This window comes from Pteronotus mesoamericanus, unplaced genomic scaffold (assembly GCF_021234165.1).
Source record: "Pteronotus mesoamericanus isolate MK-2021 breed Mesoamerican mustached bat unplaced genomic scaffold, CSHL_Meso_final scaffold_1135, whole genome shotgun sequence".
NCBI classification, from domain to species: domain Eukaryota; kingdom Metazoa; phylum Chordata; class Mammalia; order Chiroptera; family Mormoopidae; genus Pteronotus; species Pteronotus mesoamericanus.
The window spans coordinates 1,297,385-1,309,853 of record NW_026555300.1 but is presented as its reverse complement, the minus strand read 5'-3'; positions in this window follow the sequence as shown (position 1 = coordinate 1,309,853).

Below are 12,469 nucleotides of genomic sequence, written 5' to 3'. Positions count from 1 at the left end.
TTTTGAAAATGCAGGAAAGACGCGGCCATATTGCCAACCTCTGGGTTCGTACAGTAACAAACGGTCTTGGGGCCGAGAACTGGGGAACATTAAGAGGTAAAATGCCGGTAACACGTTTGAAAAGTGGGGATTAGGAGACTGGAACTGGATGTGGAGCAGAGGTGGTAGGAGGAGAGCGCTCTGGACGTGCGTTTCCTGATGAGACACAGTGAGGGGTTCCACGGGGCAAAAATGGTTGTGGTGTAGACAATGGAAACCACAGCGCAGGGCAAGAAAATAGTACTTGTTTCTTCTGTTACAAGATAAACTGAGATACATTTAAAAAAAAAAGTTAATAATAATCCCCCAGTCATTTGTTTCTGTGACTACTATGAAGGAGTGGTCATCTTTTTACTAGGTATGTATAATTATTCCGGAAGTATAATTTAATGTCAGTCTCTTTATCTACTGCTTGGTAGTGCTATCTCTACCATAAATCAAATATCCCTATCTGTATGACTCTGATCTCAAAAGTTCACTTCCATAGATCTGTTTTTTATTCCTAGGCCAATACTATGTTTTACTTGTGGGATCTTTCTAAGTTTTATAACCTGAGCAAGGCCTTCTACCATATTGTTTTTCTACAAAAGTATCTTTGTTCTTTTGGGCCTTTATATTTGCAAATAAAATTTTACCTTACCTTGTCAACTTCCACCAGAAAAAAAAAGTGTCAGGAATTCGTATTGGGACTGCACTGAATCTGTAAATCATTTTGAGTAACGACACCTTTACAATATGAAGTATTAAAATCCATAAACCATGCGTAGCACTCTATTTAGGTCTTTAATATCTCTGAATAAAATTGATGTTCCTTATAAGTCCTGTAAATTTTATTAGATTAATTTCATGATACTTGATATCTCTAATGCTCTTGTAAATGATATTTTATAATTTCATTGTTTCACTCTTTGTTGGTGGTAGAAATACAGTTAACTTGTGTATTGATATTATATCAAGCAAACTGGATAAACTTATTAATTCTAATAGTTTTTCTTTAATTATTATATTGTAAATTTTTAAAACTTTATATTTCTCCACTGCCTCAGAAATCCCCACAAATAAGCCCTGAGGACACCAAGCAGACAATCAGTGTAATAAGGTTGACCTCTGCCACAAGTTCCTTTGATGAAACATTATCATACCATCCTTTAATTCTCTAAAAATGACTTATTTTAGTTCCTTGAGCATATTCATAATAGCTGATTTAAAGTCTTTGTGAAGTAAAGTTGACTTACAAGTTCCCTAAGGGGCAATGAACTGCTTTTTTTTTCCTGCATATGAGCCAAACTTTTCTGATTCTTTGTTTATCACAAATTTTTGTCAAGGCTATATATTTCAGACAATATGTTACTACACTGAGTATCAGATTCTCCTTCTTCCTGGGGCTTGTTGCTGTTCTGTTGTTTGTTTAGTAACATTGCTGGACTAGTTCTGTACATTTTGTATTCCCATAATGTGTAGTTCCTGAAGTGTCTTCTTGGTTAGCTAATGGTTGATCAGAAATTTTCTTATGCCCTTGAGTCAGTAAGTTTTCTACCCTTTGCCAAGGAATATGTTGTGTGTGTGTTGAGGCCCTACTTCAATGCTCGGACACTCTGCAAGTCTACCTTTTAAGATCACCAAGAGGTGAATTATTGGTGCCCTTCAGGTATTTCCTCGGCATAGACACATCCCTGTGAATGTATGCAGCCTCTGGATCCTCAGGAATATGTCAGTGTTTAATAGCTTCTTGTGAACATCTTATACTTCAGACTTTCCTTTTAAAACTTTTGGCTGGGCTTTTGTTTACACCAGTTTGTATTACAGCCTTAGGCTACTGCAGAGTTAAAAATTTAAATTGATTGTTCTTAAAAACTGGTTTTTATGGCTACTATACTTGTGAGGCATCCATTTTTTTTTTTTTTTTTTTCCATTGCTAGTGCAGAGCTGGGGAGACAGGGATGGGAGTAAACAGGATGAAAACTCTATATACTCTACAGTTACTGAGTTTCAAATATTTTTCTTTCTTTTTTTCTCCCTTTATCCTCACCCAAGGACATTTTTCAGAGAGAGAGAAAGAAAAAGAGAGAAATATCGACATGAGAGAGAAACATTGATTGGCTGCCTTCTCATACAACCCCAACCAGGAATTGAACCTGCAACCTGGGTATGTGTCCTTACTGGGAATAGAACCCACAACTCTTTGGTATACAGGGAGATGCTGCAGCCAACTGAGCCATACCAGCCAGGGCCATTTTTTAAGCTTTTATTTATTTCTTTACAGAGAGAGGAAAGGAGGGGGAAAGGGAGGGAGAGAAACATGGATGTGAGAGAGAAACATCAATAGGTTGCCTCTCACACACCCCCAACCAGGGACCTGGCCTACAACCCAGGCATGTGCCCTGACTGGGAATCGACAGGCAACCTTTCAGTTCACAGGCCAACATTCAGTCCACTGAGCCACACCAACCATGGCCCAAACTTTTTTCTTGACTAAATACTCTTTAGACTGTTGTAAGGTTTTGGTTACTTACCAGAGTTACAGAAAAGTTAACTTTGATAATCTTGCTGGCATTTATGTTATTTTTATGGAAAGGTAGATTTACAAAGTCACTCAATGTGCTGCTTTGGAAACCTGACCTCATCCTCTCGTTTATTTTTGCACAATAATCTACTAGGATACAATCTATTAATTTTACAAGTAAATACCCTAAGTCTATAGTGATTAAACTGCTTCCCATGGGTCATTGGCACACAAAACCATTACACTTTATCTATACAAAATGCTTCATCCAATTTAATAATTACCCTAATAAACCATTCTAAATTCCAATGTGTCCCAAAATTACTTCTGTCCAACTCCACTTCCATGCATCCATCAAAGATTTCAAAGAAAAAACACAAAGCATCAAGACAATGTTAACATGTGCAGAATTGTGTTTATTTGATTGACTGCCATCTGAGTGTAGCTGAAAATGCCTACACATTTAAGTCAATGTCATACAAGTCTTTCATCAGTATGCCAGTTGTATGTCTGTTGTCTTCTAGACATCAATATATCCTTGCTTGATCAGTGAATAACCAGACTCTTTGAAGAAAAGAGAAACTTGTGGATGCCACCACAAGTAATTCAGGATTTTTTTTTTTAATCACCATTTAAGAGCAGAATCTTGATGTTCGGGGATCTTGAAGCAATAATATCAGGGGGCTTAGGGTAGGGTAACATGCTTTCAGAAAGGGGGTGGTGTGCTGAATCCAGATGTGAGATTTGAAAAAAGCAATATTATAAATTGTGAGGATAGAATCGGTGAAGTAAAACAAATGAAGGTGCTTGCTAGGAAAAGGACAGTTTGAGTGGCTTTTGACTTGGGAGAATCTATGGGCATTTCTGATAGGGAATATGCCTTTCTCTCAGATGATGTCTCTGTAGAAGAAGTACCATGTAAACACTGGCCCCAGTCATAAGCGCCATGAATACAACATCTGATAAAGTCATTACAAGTGTGTATTTTGCAGCAGAAATAGATGTAGGATTTTTAGAAAAGCACAATCCATAATCCCATATCTTGGTAGAATTGTGAGTTTGTTGACAAGCCTCTAGTTGTATAGGAATAAAGATGTTTATCAGCAGGTTAGAGATCCAACATAGGAAGCGGGAAGAACCAATGTTCTTCCAAGCTCTGTCCTTGAGCTGCATCCACCTAGCCGTTCTGAGGCTGATGGTTACTGCCTGAGCATTGCTCAAGAGGCAAGTGATGCAGAGAGAAAGGCCTTGGGCCATTCTAAGGATATAATAGACAAATTTACACCCAGTGTTGTCTAGGATGTGTGTCATTCCCCACATAAATATCATGTGGGGGATCCCCTTGAAGAGAAGAACCAAGAAGTTGGTACAACCATGTTGGTGAAAATCAAGAGTATGGACCTGAGTGCACGGCCAGAGCAGGATGTGGAAGCACAGGCTGAGAGAAGAAGCATATTCGCCAGGATCCCAATCCCGGGGATCCTGTAGTAAAAGTCTTTACTACACAAAGGCTTTTCCAGTGTGAACCAGGAGAAGGAGTCTCAGGGCCAAGTCACCAAAAGTTATTCTTAGAGGATTACAGAAAAAAAGAATTTTAAAAAAGAGCCTGAAGGTCATGAAGTTAGAATTTAGTGTGACAGGACTAGTCATGGATTTGCTCCAATGTTTCCAATATTGATAGGGACCCTTAGGTGCTCAGAACTCCCCTTTCTGTGTAAAAAATTACTTTTCTGGGGTGAGGACTCCACACCTGTGAGTTTAAAATTACTGCTCAGAGTAGTCATCAAGTCATGTTTCCATTCATGCTCATGCAGCCGTGGAAGATGGTTCATTACTTAGTCTATTTGCCAAATCCTTTGGCATACACCTTACAGATATAGCCTCCAAGATGCAGCCATATCTTTCATTTCAAAAGTTGTTCTTAAGCATCCGCTATATGCCAGAACAGGTTGTCAGTCCTCAGATATACAAATATTAATTGACCTGGATCCTTGTTCGAAGGGCACAGTGCCTAGTGGGGGAGATAATATATAAAATCTAACATAAAATATGAATCATACCATGAATGAAGGATATAAATGGTATTGTGGAAACATGTATTTGGGATTCCAGCACTCAGTGATTCAGTGGTGATATACAGAAATTTTTATTATAACTTAACTAAATTGTTCTTCTAAATTATGGGATTAATATGTATACCACAAGGAATAAAATAATACAACAATCTATAGGGGAAAAGTTCACCAGTATCCCCTACCTCTCATTTCTAGTCAGTCTTACTCCTCTCTTCTCTGAGATACCCATGCATATTGAGTGTGCTGTCATCCACAGCACTCTCCTGTCCTTACAAACTGTTTGTGTGTCAGTAATCAGTAATAAATACAGAATTATTTTAGCAATGAGTAATAAATACGGGATGAAGCGTGCTCCTTATGTTTAGAAATTTAAAGCATCATTCCTCATAAAACATGGGCCCAGGATAAAATCATACTGGAACATTAAGAACATTTACTGTGTGTATCTTGATAATGTAACATTGACTTGATAAATCTAAAAAGCAAATGCATATGACTATCTCCATTGATGCTATAAAAGCCTTTAAGAAAAATCAACGTTATGTTTTTTAAAAACCACTCAAGGATGTAGGAATTTATGGATACTTCCTGAGTATGAATGTGTATTTATACACTAGCACTTTGCTTAAGGGGAAACGCTGCAAATCAGGTTTATTACCTCCCATATCTCTGCATTTTGTGATCTATTTATGTCATCTCATGTTTCCCCTTCAGCACAAATTGTAACGAGACCCATTTGCATGTCTCTCACAAGGATACTTTTCTGTAGAGTAACAATGTCAGTTCCAGAAAGAGCTGTGAGATCTAAAGACAGCATTAATGACTTCCTGCAAAAAAAAAAAAAAAAAAAACAACAACAACAACAAAACCCTCTCACACTGACCGTACTCAACATGACCACCTTCCTTTTCCACTGCACCAAGGGTTCTACCAGGGTCAGAAACTCAAGAACATGAGAGAAAATAATACAGTCTAATTATGGATCAAATCAGGGCTGGGTGAGTTAGTGTTTCCTTCTGGGAAGGTGGCACATGGTTCTGCCACCTTACACCCCACTCAATTCCAGCTCTGCGCCAGGCTCATAATGAAACACACAGTAAAACCCATGGCCACAAGGGGACGTGGACTATTACTTGTGCTTTGTGAGACCTGGAAAATAAGGATACAAACAGTGAAAATTTGCTGGCTTTTGGCCCTGCACCAGGCACTGGTCACATGGTTTTAAATATATGATTCATTGAACCCCCAAATAACCCAGCAAACTAAATGCAGTAATGATTATTCCCATTTGGCCGATGATAACAATGGAACTCAGAGTTCAAGGGTCCTGCGCGAAGTTATGCTACTAGTTAGTAATAGATGCATGTGTTGACCCCTCCAATCCACATTCTAGGGATCCTATGTCATCCACTTTGTTCTGCTACGGGGTAAAATATTCTGCAGTAGAATCCACAATGTCCTTTGGGTTTGCTTTTCCCCCAGAAGCTTGGTGCTTCATAAATTTCTTCTAATGAAAAAAAAAATTAACAGCAGAAACAAGAAGGGGGCGGGGAAACAGTATTGCAAGTGCTTTAGAAGCATCAGTCAAAAATAAATGTGAAATACAACAATGTAACTGTGAAGAATAGGTCAAGGACAGGTGACTTAAGCACAGTCAGACTTGCTGCTGGGAGCCAGAGCAGTGATGTTTGGGAAAGCCCCTGGCTTGAAGGGTACTGGAAATAATCCCTTCAAGGGGATTCACTTAAACACAATAAAGAAGAATGGACTTGGAATCTGTTCACATAAGGAGGGAAACATAATAAGAGATATGAGAGGTAAGAGTGATTAGGAAAATAGAAATGCAGATAAAGGGTGAGATTAGAACAAAGCTACCAATTTTATATTTCTAACCCATCTCCCAATGAGAGTCCGTTCAGAAAAAAATACCAGTTACATTCTGTATTGTAACTGGTGATTGATGACCTTCTGTATATGCCGCCTTGGAGGGGAGAGCAGGACCTTCCTATAAGTTAATACTGTATGGTCATGTCAAAGAATAATCATACCTTATTTCACATGGATAGGAAAAGAGGCAGAGAGCATTTTTTAATTTACTCAAGGTCACTCAATTCCTGTAAATGGCAAGCTAGGTCTGATCTCACCCAGGGTATGTGCCATCTCATTATTTAGACATTAATATCTTGGAGAGAATTACTTTACTGCTATACTGGTAAAGGTGGATGCAGTCTAGATGTGGATACAGTCTAGATACAGCCTGTCTCTGTGTCTGTCTGTCTGTCTCTCTCCTTTCTCTCCCCCCGCGCCTCTCTCTCTCCTCCCTCTCCCTCTCTCTCTCTCTCTCTCACACACACACACACACACACACACACACACACACACAAGAGAATAATCCAGGTCCATTCCACAAAACCTCCAGAACAACACAAGACGAAGGTGGGAAATCAACAGTAACACCGAGATGAGGCGAAGCGGATGACAGTTGCTGCAAAGTCCTGTCTCTGGAATCACGCAGAAGAGACTGTCATGAGTACCACATGCTAGAGCCTTGCTCTGTGCTGGCAATGTCACCCTCTTTAATAATCACTCTATTTAGTGTTCAGACTGAGACTGTGTTCCTGTTCCTGGCTCACAGGTTAGGAGGCTGAGACACACAGTGAGGAGATCCACCCCTCCCCCCAGCCTGTAGGAGGCAGAGTCAAGAAGTGAAAAAAGCTATTCCTGTCTCCAAAGGCTGGATTGTTACTAAGTGTTACTTTTAAATGGTGCATTTCAGTGGGAAAGAAAAGCATTCAACATGATAAATCCACTAGGATCCATGCCGGTCCATTTCTCCAGCTCCTTCCAAATTCTGAAGTCTGTCTATGAGGACAATCGTGGAGCAGTGTGAGTCTGCGTACACACATTTGCAGACAACTGGGGCACCGAAGATCAAATGCTTAAGAGTCCAGTTCTTGGTGGTTTGGACCAATGGAAAACTTCATCCCCACTGTTTTTCTTCTTTACATTAATTTATTATTTTTAATAAAATTTTCTGGAGTGACACTGGTTAATAAAATTACGTAGGTTCCAAGTGCACAATTCTAAAGTACATCATCTGTACATTGCATCGCGTGCCCAGCACCCAACATCAAATCTTCCATCACCATATTTGACTTGCGTATTTGACTGCCGCCTTTACCCTTTACTACCCTCGCTCTTAAGAGAAACCTTTTACCTCAGGCTGTTCTCAGCCTCAGCAGTGTCCATCCCCTGCCTGCTGTGGGGTCTCCACTATGACACTCTCCCAACACTCTTTATCAGCCCAGAAACAGGTCCAGACTGAGGCACAGCTGTCCTGAGACCGATAAGAAAACCTCTGTCCTGGCCAGTTCCTCACCTGCCCTCTCAGACATGCTCTCTCAAAACTTACTGGAGTCTGAGCCGCAATGAAACACTCACCAGGGTTGGTCTCTGTCACTAGAACTGGCCACACGTCTGTGGCCCCCAGTACATACGTACTGTGGAGAGCCAAAGCAGTTATGTATCTTCATTTTCTCTGAGTTCATCTCCCACTGGAGCAGCAATTACACTGACAGCTTCTGCAAAGGGACAGTGGTGCACCTGCAAAGAAGCTGTAAATGTCAGTCCCCCGGCAAATCAGCATCAACAGTTCCTGGGGGTTATTAAGACATGAACTAATTAACAGCTGGTGCAGCTGAGAGGAAAACTTTCCTGAAAAAAACTTCCCCTTGCAGTGAACTCTGTGTCTCAGGGGCTGTGGGAAGGACGGCATTCTCAGCGCTGTGCCTGGATGGTCTCACCGCGGTCTGCAACGTGGATCCCCATCTCCAAGTCTTGCTCCCTTTCAGGGGCACAGTGATAAGATTGTCATGTTCATTCCTGACTCCCAAGTTTTGGTGTTTCATTGTTAAGGGCATGACCTCTGCCTGGGACACGGAATCATCAAGATACTAGGAAAGCTCTGCCACAGAACTCTTTGCACATTCTTGTAGGAGCCCTGGGCATTGCTGTTGGTCCCACCCACCTCTCTGGCCCACATTTGTCTTCTGAACTGTCCTGGGCAACAAGAGGGACTCCGTTTACCATTTCTGAAGGTACTGCTACCATAATTCTCTTCATTTAGTTCCATTTAGTTCCATGAAAGCCTTCTCTTTCATTCCACTGCCCAGGATTCACTATGGGTTTTTCTAGATGTTTCTTTTTATACTTTATGTGTACTTTTTTTTTTTTTGACAAGTCAGTTTAGATGATAATTACCTCCTTCCCTAGACTAAAATATTATCAACATTCTTAAATTTCCTTTAACCTTCTTTCCGTATTTCTCCCAATTTTTTTAGTTTATAACTTCAATATTGTCTTTTCTTAGCACTTACATTAGGCTCTGTAACTAAAATTCCCATGCTGAAGTTATAATAAACCTACTACAGGCTTTTTATCTGTGGTTAAATGGATTCAGTGTTTACTTTCAGTTCTTTTGCCATTGTTCATCTATTCATATCTTAGGGGTAAAATTCATGTTTCAATAATTAAGACATTCATAGGAATTATACTCCCTAAGTTCTTTCATGTTCAACAATGTTTGTCTGCATCTTAGTACTTAAAAGACAGTTATTGGAGGTGAGAGTTGTCTTCGTGATACTACTGAGCCCTCACATTGAATAAGCAACCTATATCTTCCTTTATTCAATAAAGTGGTAGAAATTTTTCAAATTATTTTGTAATTTTTATTGTGAACAGAGTACTTTTCCCACATGTGCTATTACTGATGCCTAGCACTCAACTGAAATTGCATGTTGACCAAGTGTACAGCAGTCCTGCTGGACTCTCATTCTGTGTGGTTGCCTGTGAACTCTTCTGTCCTTCCACACAGGCAATCACATCATCTCCAAGTACTGACAATTTTGTTTCTTCATTTCCAATTTTGAAATCCTTTAGTTTTTATTACTGTTAAGCTGTGTTGGTTAAGACACCCAACAGAATATTTAACAGCAATTGTGGCAGCAGATGTGTGCATCCCATTGTCAAAAGTCTTTAAAATTTCATCATTAAATATGATGTCTGCTGTTAACATTTCTGTTGCTAATATCTATTTAGTCAAAGAAAATATATTTACACCTGTTTTGCTAAGCAGTTATTTTTTTAATAAATTATGTGTTGATGTTTATCTGCATTTTGAGTGTCAGCGTTCTTGCAATGTTGCTCATTTAAAAATATGAATATTGATGTAAAAATTCACAGAATATAAAATAACCATTTCAACATATACAATTCAGTGATATCTACCACATTCTAAATGTTATGCAAACACCATCTCTATCTAGATCCAGAACATTTTCATCATTCTAAAAGAAAACCGTATGCCCACGAATGAGTCAGTCTCCATTCTCCCTTCCCCCCGGGCCCTGGTCACCACCAATTTGCTTTATGTCTCTATAAATTTACCTATTCTACACATTTCCTATATAGAGAAATACAACATATGGTCTTCTGTGCCTGGCTTCTTTTACTTAGCATACTGTTTTTGAAGCTTATTCATGTTATAATATGTATCAATACTTCATTTGTATAGTTAATATTCTATTTCATATGTGTGTATATACATGTATGTAGGTCTGTACGAATACCACATTTGTTTGTTTATTTCTCCAACCACATTTTGTTTATTTCTCCATCAATGAGAATTTAGATTGTTTCCACATTTTGGCTACTGTGAATTATGTCATCAACATTCAAATATTTAAATACCTGTTTTTAATTTTATTGGGTATATACCTAGAAGTGGAATTCCTGGGTCACATGGTAGTCTCTGTTTAACTTTTTAGAAGAACTGCCAAATTGTTTTCCAAAGCAACTGGACCATTTTACATTCCAGCAGTGCTCAAGAGTTTCCATTTCTGCAATGTTACTCCTAATACCAGGCATTTTAGGACCTGCTAAGGAGAGAGGACATGTTTGTAGCACCCATGGACGTGTCGTCATAATAAATACCAAATTCCTGCATGACACAGCACTTGAAAAATATACACATGAACTCTCCACATATAACCCCAAGACTTTTCCCCGCGTCAGTTCCTTGTTTTTAGCATTTCATTTAAGTCTTTTATTACCTTTGCTACTTAAGAACTAAGGCTCTGGAAAAATACAGGCTTCAAGTCATGACAGAGCACCACAGTTGGCAGAAATATTACAAATGACAGTAAAAATAAAGAGAGCAAACTTACATGGTACAAATTACTTAGACTTCTTATTAATTAAATTACTTATTACAAGACATTTTGATTTATAAGAAAGTAGAACACTGCTGTTTATACTGGAATATATTACTCAATATTCTAGAATAAGTAAACCCTGAACATTATGTTCCTTCATGTAATTCCAAAAATAATAAATATGTAAAAGTTCATCTCAGGTAGTAGAGACCATAAGCCCTATAAACCTTTGTCCTATTCAAGTGATCCTTATTATGTTCTGATTTTCTCATATATTCAAATGGTATTGTATTTGCACAGTGAAAATGTTTAATATTTGTAGTAGAATATTTTGGAATCATTTCTGCAATTATGTTAAACCCTTATGAAGTTATTTCATCCTATGTATAGCTTCCAAGTTTACCTAATTACTCAAATCTAAAATTCCATCAAATACAGAAAAGCCCCAATAATTAAATAACAGTATTCCATCAACTGTAACATGTGTCACAATTTAAGATGTAGTTAGATGTGCAGAAATGAATCCTCAAAATAAAAAATAAAATGTGACTTAATGGTTTTGCCACATTCACTGCATTTTTAAAATCTCTGTAGAGCAAGTTCTGTTTTTAAGAGCTTATGATGGTTAATGATAGCCAATTCTCCACAGAAAACATTTTCAGTGACTTAATCACAGTATATCTGTAATGTACTTGATGGGATACAATTAAAATGGGATTCCTTCAGGACTTGATACCTTCACAGAATCTAGAAATTACTTTCTTGTCTGGAAACAGAGTTTCTCTGCCATGTGAGCTAGTGGGCAACTAAAGAACTCTGATGTGTAAATAAAGAATTTTAGACCACCACTGCAATTCATGCTATTTTGTTTTTGCTGTGCAATGTGATTTGTGGTCATAGGTGAACTTTAACTGTACCCATTCAGTTCTCTCCTGAACTAAATATCTGGTATATAAAATCTCCCTTTCAAAAGCTTCCTGTATCCCCTGTTTCAATAGGACTGATGTTTGTGTAAGTTTACTGATGACTAATGAGCTTTGACATGTAGATGAAGGCTTTATACAAGGAAGATATGCATTAATTGGGAAGACTTTACCACATCCACCACATCCATAGGGTCTTCCTCATATAAGATGTTCAAGGAGTTTTGACTTTCTGGGGAAAGCTCTCATTATCACAACATTCCTGAAATTTTTACATTTGTGTACAACTTAATGTGATTTTTTCCCTTAGATTTCCTGCATTTGCCACCAAGTGTAGGGTCCCTCTACTGTATGAATACCCTAATGTGTAACAAATATGGTTGGAAAAAGGATTCCCCAACTTTCAATCCATCCATATGTGTTGACTCCTAAGTGCATAGCCTCTGACTTTCAAATGAAAACTTTTGACAATCACTGCATTTACAATATTTCTCTTTTGGTGAGATCCCTAGGGTATAAGGAGGGAATGTCTTTAAATGGAAGGCCTCAACTTTCATTTCATCTATAAAGTTTCTTTTCTACAGGAGTTCTAGCAGGGTCTATTATAAACACAGCATTTACGGCATTTCTATTCTTCATGAGTCTCTTGAGCCTTCTCACATTCCCACAGTTATTGGATAGAAGATGTTCCTCTATCCTGAGTCTGCTGATGATTAG